This window comes from Chrysochloris asiatica, unplaced genomic scaffold, assembly GCF_000296735.1.
Source record: "Chrysochloris asiatica unplaced genomic scaffold, ChrAsi1.0 scaffold00070, whole genome shotgun sequence".
Lineage (NCBI taxonomy): Eukaryota > Metazoa > Chordata > Mammalia > Afrosoricida > Chrysochloridae > Chrysochloris > Chrysochloris asiatica.
Genome location: NW_006408588.1, coordinates 8,501,444 through 8,508,784, shown reverse-complemented (window position 1 = coordinate 8,508,784; position 7,341 = coordinate 8,501,444). Strand labels below are relative to the sequence as shown.

At 41.6% G+C, this 7,341-nt stretch overlaps 1 protein-coding gene and 1 pseudogene across 1 annotated transcript in view; one reads left to right on the top strand and one right to left on the bottom strand.

Annotated features, from left to right (window-relative positions):
• Nucleotides 1–7,341, top strand: part of LOC102812913 (thyrotropin receptor-like) — a 243,370-nt gene that overhangs the window by 32,224 nt on the left and 203,805 nt on the right. The window lies entirely within an intron of this gene.
• On the bottom strand, nt 4,182–4,439 carry LOC102812157 (annotated as a pseudogene).

Genomic DNA, 7,341 nt, shown 5'->3' with positions numbered 1-7,341 from the left:
TGCACCTGACCTAAGCCATGGTACTTTCAATTGCTTTGTATGCATATGAAAGTTGGACAATGAATAAGACAGACCTTAAAAGAATCTATGCCTTTGAATTATGATGTTGAATAAGAATATTAAAAGTACCATGGACTTCCAGAAGAACAAACCAATCTGTGTTGGAAGAAATACAGCCAGAATGTTCCTTAAAAGCCAGGATGGCGAGACTTTGTCTCTCATACTACAGACAAATTATCTGGAGAGACCATTTCCTGGAGAAGAGCATCCTGCTTGGTAAAGTGGAGGGTCAACAAAAAAGAGGAAGACCCCCCAATGAGATAGCACAGCAATGGGCTCAAACACAACTACAATTGTGAGGATGGCACAGACCCTGGCAATGTTTAATGTTTCATTTTGTTGTGCATTGGGTTGCTATGAGTCACAGCTGATTTGATCGTACCTAACAAGATAAACCTTTAATGTGCTAGCTAGCATAACATTTTTGGTCAACAGCCATTTCAACCTAGTTTCACTGAAACACTTGCTGATGTGGGAGTGAGGAAAAAGAGATGTAAAGCAGAGATGACTGGGAATCAAGGCATTCGCTGCTACTTCCCAATGTGCTAGGAGAGACACAACAGGTCACATGACAAGTGCACCCACACAGCTAGGCAGGGTGTCTGTGAACAGGTATTAGGGAAAAACCATAGCTTGAAGCAGTTCATAAGGAATTTACTTCCCCTGCTCCCTCCCATCTTCTGTTCCCTCTCATCAAAGTTAAGACCCCTGTCTTTCCAGCTATCATTTTTGGGCCCCTCTATGGCTACTTGGGAAGCCAGATCCCATACCCTGTTAGGAGTCTCATTGGAATCCAGAATGGAAGAGGCAAAACCCAAGATTATCCAAAAAATATCCCTGAAACTAGGGTGTTAAAGTTGTACTGCATTCATTTTTCAAGTACGCTGATGTAGGAAACACAAAACCGGTGGCATTTTTCTTGAGGAGAGAGGATTATATGAGGGATCATTTAGAAATATTTTATAAAGTGAACATTCATGAATAGCAATATTAAAATTCAGATTGAAAGGATAAAAAAAGGATACTAATTTTTCTTTTAACAACGCATAATTTTCTAAGTCATAGGGTTTCAAACTCAACATTTTCCCAAACAGTGCTATGCTTGTAATTTCAAGGCCTATAAACTTCTCTTCCCATAAGAGGACTCAAAGTAATGCAAGAACCCAGGCTTCTAACCTGTTCCTCTTTGTCCTCATATGTAATTCACTGTCTTAGTGGATATTGCTCATTGGTGCACATGACAAGAAACAGTGAAGTGTGGGGAAGAATTCTATTTTTCAAACAAGTGGTTTTACCTACTTAAAAATGCTTGAGAATTTGGACACAATCCAAGGGACTCTGAATATTTTTCTTCAGCAGAGATTCCAGCCCAGATGTTCAATAGCCCTGGTTTGTTTTCAAAGAGGAAATAAAGAAACAAATTTTGTAAAGAAAAATTTTTTAAAGCAATTAATGATGACAGATCCAAGGATTTTGCTTCATTTTATTATTAATGCTATCACTCTTTCCAGATTTTATTGAATCTTTTTCAGATAGTGGGTGAGAGGAGGAAAAATTGTCTGAGAACTGAAGATAAAATCTAACACAAACGGGGACTTGTTAAAACAGTGTTGGAGTTGAGAAGGAGCAATCAAAGGAAAAGCCAACTGCCAAAAAACACTGGAAAGTTAGCAGATAACTAAAGATGGCAAGTAGAGAGCCAAAGAAGGTTTGTTTCACAGACCTCAAACTTTGAATTGTAAAACAAATAACATAAAGGAGTATTGCAGACCAAGGTCAGCTGACCGAGAGGGGTAAGAGTAGCCTTAAAGCAGTGCACATCAACAAATCTGCAGGGATTTCATTCCTGGTGCTAACATGGTCCAAGTATCAGTCTCTGGACACCACATGGGATTTCTGGCAGGTCTTAGAAAGTAAGAGTTGCACCAGAAAAATTGCATCACTTTGTTTTGACTTTCCAAAAGGGGGAAAAGGTATATAGCAGAAATGAAAACTGGCTATCTTCTTCTTTTCCATTCAAAAATTATAGCAAAAATTACTAAGGAGAATCTTTGGAAACCTTTTGCAAAGACTAACTGTAGGAGTATGTTACACTAGTTTATAAATGGTCTTCCCATTCAAGTGAACTTCATTTGCTGTTTAATGGATCACTAGTTTGGAAGATATGAAGAATGAATACTGTTGTTGTTGTTCAGTGCTGTGGAATGGGTTCTGACCCCATAGTGACTGTGTATAGGGTTTCCGTTGAGCGCCTGGCCTGGTGAGCTTGAAATGCTGACCTTGCGGGTCAAACCAACCTGACAGTCCAGTGCATTAATCTGTGGTGCCACAGGAATGTTGTTGTTGTTGTCAGGTGCCATCGAGTCGGAACCGACTCATAGTGACCCTATGCACAGCAGAACGAAACCATGTCCGATCCTGGGCCAACCTCACTACCGCCGCCACACTTGACGCCATCAATGATGTCACCTGGCTGATCCATCTCGTTGGGGGTCTTCCTCTTTTTCTCTGACCCTCCACCTTACCCAGCATGACATCCTTCTCCAGCGACTGTTCTCTCCGGACAATATGTCCAAAGTATGAGAGATGAAGCCTAGCCATCTTGGCCTCCAAGGAGCACTCTGGCTGCACTTCTTCCAATACAGATCTATTGGTTCTTTTGGCAGTCCATGGCACCTTCAGTATTCTCCTCCAACACTACAACTCAAAGGCATCATTTCTTCTACGATCTTCCTTATTCACTGTCCAGCTTTCGCATCCGTATGAGGCTATTGAAAATACCATGGCTTGGGTCAGGCGCACCTTAGTCCTCAAGCTGACATCTCTGCTCTTCAATACTTTAAAAAGTTCCTGTGCAGCAGATTTGCCCAATGCAATACGTCGTCTGATCTCTTGACTGCTTCTAGTGTATTTTAATTGCAATATTTATTATTATTTTTTTTACAAAACCTCCACTTATGCCTCTGTGAATTGCGTGAAAAAGGACTAGGGAAAACTGTCTGAGGAAATGGAAATATTCTCTTGTTTGTTAGGGGTGTGAGTGCATGTGTCAAAATTTACAGACTTATACTTTCAAGATTTGTTCATTTTACTCTATGCATTTTTTTCCCTCATAGAAAAGGCACACTATGTTGTTACTGTGTTGTTGCTGAGTGCTGTCGACTTGGTTCCCACTCATAGTGACCCAGTATGGAGTTTCTGAGGAGTATCTTGGAGGATTTGAACTGCCAACCTTGTGTCTTGCAGACCAATGCTGATCCTACAGTGCCACATAAACCAAAAATAACACATAAAACTTAAAATCTGTATAAAAGGTTGTTGCTGTTGTTAAGTGCCATCCAGTCAGTTCTGACCCAATAGCGACCCTGTATAGGGTTTCCTAGGAGTGGCTTGTGAGCTTCAACTGCCGACCTTACAGTCAAGCACATTAATCCACAGTGCCACACCATGCCTCCATATAAAAGGTTAGGTCTAACTTAAATTGGAATATTAGCTCACTATTAGGGCATTTTTATCTTCAGTATAGAATCATCCACCTTCTACCATTTAATTTTCTACTAAAACATAATATCAAAAGCACCAAACAAGTTAGATATAATATTCTTGATAAGAATTAGGAGTTGTGGTGTGGCCATAGGATAAACACTAAACTTCTAAACACAAAGTTGATGGTTCAAACCCACCAGCCTCTCCTTAGAAACCCTACACAGGGTTAACTATGAGTCAGAACTGACTCAACCACACATAGCAACAACATCAACAATAAGAATTAAACCAAATATAATTGAATAGACCTTAAAACTTTCTTTTTTTTTGTAGTTCACACACATCAACAGATTTATTATTTGTTTGGAAAGGAATGGATTGTGAAGAAAGATAAAAATAAGGCAGGGGGAAAGTATGAAAAATAAAATAAATACAAATGTCAGCCATTTTGCTAATTATTTTACAACCACAACTAACTAGTGCAGAGAAGACCGTGAACTAAATAGCACAAGGGAGGTTCAAAGATGAGGTATTTCCTTAGCAAGGCTGAAGATTTCAATCTCCGGTTATTTTGAATTGAAGCTGCAGTCCTTGGTTTTGGATAGATCACTGGGTGTGTGGGGACAGTCCATGCTTTAACCTGATTTGAACAGAAGAAAGGCCACTTGGCCCAGACAGGAGTAGATGAAGTGTTTTTTCATGTGTCACATGTTTTTTCCCACGCTACAGTGCCAGGTGAGATTGTACTTCTTGCCAAACTCCTTCTTGATGTGGGCTGCGAAGTCCCCCTCTGTGTTGTATTTCTCCGGGGCCAGTGTAGTTCGCACCACTGAATCCTGTTGCATCTCCTCCCACATGTGGGCATTTTGGATCACAGTCTTTAGGTCCCACATTGTTCCCATGGAGCACCGACGGGCAGACTTCGAAGGTCTCCTGTGGGAGGGTTTAGAGCGGATCTAGCTGGGTGAGAACTGTCATCACTAGTGAAGTCAGGGCACATCTCTAAAACTTTCATTAATGAAGAAAACTTTTGAATGTTCTTGTCTTTGACCCATACTTTTCAGCATTCAGTGTAAGAAAAGAGTTCTTTCATCAATTAGCAATTAAATCAGCGAAAGCTGGTAATGAAGTATTTGTTTTCCTTTTTTACATTGTGTAGAAGCCACCTGTTTCATTGCTTTTGAAATGGTTAGATGGGAGAACAAAAGAAAATAGAATACATGAGTCCTACTTGGAGTACTGGTAGCATAGTGGTTATGAATCGGGCTGCGAACCTTAAGGTCAGCAGTTCAAAACTACCAGCTGTTCTGTGGGAGAAAGATGAGGCTTTCTGCTCCAATAAAGATTTACAACCTCGGAAACCCTGTACAGGGTCGCTGTGAGTTGTAACCTGACTCCACGGCACATAACCACCACCATCACCACTTGGAGTACTGGTGTAACACTGTTGCATAATCACTGAGCTACTAACTACAGGGTTGGTGGTTCAAATCCACCAGCTGCTCCTTGGACCCTATACAGGGTCACTATGAGTAGGAATTGACTTGATGGCATATAACAACAACAACATAGCTAAAAATTCCAGAGGTAGGAATGATGTTTAGATTTCAGAACTCAGACAATGTCTTTGGCTTTTGATGGATCTTTTCTCCATAGCTTGGCTCTGCTGTAATCTGTTCTTCTTTGCATTGGCTTCACTCTGAAGGAGACTCCCTTCCACATGGTAACTTCTGGCAGCTTCAGGTCCAGTGGAAAGAGATTCTCTCCTCACAGCAAAGTCAAAAATTCCTAGTCTCATCAGATATTGTTGGGACAGGTGCCAATCCCTGAATCAGTCCTGGGAGGCCTAAGGATGGAATGTAGCTATTGGTCAGGGCAGGGGTACTTGTCCATCCCTAGAACCAGTAGATCAGCTTCATCCAGTAATGCAGGGAGAAGTCGGCCAATCCCTTCATACATGAGCTGGTTTATGGTGTGGCCCTGTAAGGGGCAATGTAGCTGGAAGAGAAGAGGTCTGGAAGCTGTATTTGCATACTATTTTTCATAAAATTGAAAATCATGCATACCAAATAATGGAGAGACATAATGGATATTTAGGAGTTCGGGTTGGCACTGATAGGATAAGCACTGGACTGGTAACCGCAAAGCTGGAAGTTCAAACCCACCAGTCACTTCTTGGAAGCCCTATACCAGGTCGTTTTGAGTCGAAATCAACTAGATAGCACTTAACAACATCAATGGATATTAGGCATCCTGATGTGACACTATTGGATAAGCACTGGACTGCTAACCACAAGGTTGGCGGTTCAAACTCACCAGCCAGACCTTGGAAATCCTATGTTGTTATTGTTGTTAAGTGCCATCAGTCGATTCTGACTCCTAGCGACTCTATACAGGGTTTCCAAGGAGCTGTTAGTGAGTTTGAACTGCCGACCTTGTGGTTCAAACCGACCTTGCGGTCCAGTGCTTATCCTACAGCATCACACAAGTTGCTATGAGTTGGAACCGGTTTCTACGGCACACAATCATAACCAATCAATAAATATTTACAAAATGAAGCAAGACTCAGAGACAATTTAAGCAGGCTGTGCTATAAATTAAACTGGGCAGGCCAATATTGAACTGAGATCAATATACATCAACCATTTAGCTAAAAAATGAAATTGGTTCATTATAGGACTCTTGTTGTTATAAGCCATTGAGTGGGTTCCAACTCATAGTGACCCTGAGTAGGATTTCCGAGGAGCGGCTCGTGGGGCTGAATCACCAACCTTGCTGTTAGCAGTCCAGTGTTTATCATACAGTGTCACACCAGGACTCCTATAGGATGGTGTTGTTGTTTTAAGTGCTGTGGACTCAGTAATGCCTAATAGTACTGAGTCCACGGTACTATAGACTAAGTACTAAGTCCACAGTACTAAGCCTCCATGGGCTTCCAAGGAGCAGCTGGTGGGTTTGAACAGCCAACTCTGTGGTCAGTAGTCCAGTGCTTATCCTACAGTACTAGTCCTAACCTGTAGTTGTTCTTAAGTGCTGTCGAGTTGGCACCGACTCACAGTGACCCTGTTTAGGGTTTCTGAGGAGTGGTTGGTGAGCTTGAATCACTGATCTTTCAGTTCAAATCGACTTTGCAGTCTAGCACATTAACCCACAGCACCACACCAGTACTCCTAACCTAAAGCACAGGGTTAAAACCTGGGAGCTCTAGTAGGCTATAAAAAGAGTCAAGAAACAGATAAGATTTCTAAAAATGTTAACATTGACTTTTTTATTAATAGCATCCAAATCAGAGGGAAATAGCTGAGTTTAGCATGAATCTGGTCACACTTTAAAAAGGAATTTAAAGATTTGAGTGAATCCAGGTGCTTGTCATCCAAGTAAATAGTACCCCATGCTACTTTGCCATTGAGTCTGTTCAGACTAATCTGTTGTTGTGGTTAAGTACTGTGGAGTCGGTTCTGACTCATAGTGACCCTCTGTAGGGTTTCCGAGTCTATAAATCCTTATAGGAGCAGAACACCTTATCTTTCCCCCGCGGAACTGCTGGTAGTTTCGAACTGCTGACTTGTGGTTGGCAGCCTGACTCATAACCACTATGCTACCAGAGCTCCTTCTGATAGCTACCCTGTATAGGGCTTCCAAGGAGTGGCTGGTGAGTTTGCTGCTGACCTTGTGGTTCAAATGACCTTGCGGACCAGTGCTTATTCTACAGTGCCACACCAGGACTCCACACTACATTGTTGTTGTTGTTAAGTGCCATCAAGTCAGTTCCAATGCATAGCAACCCAGTATTAG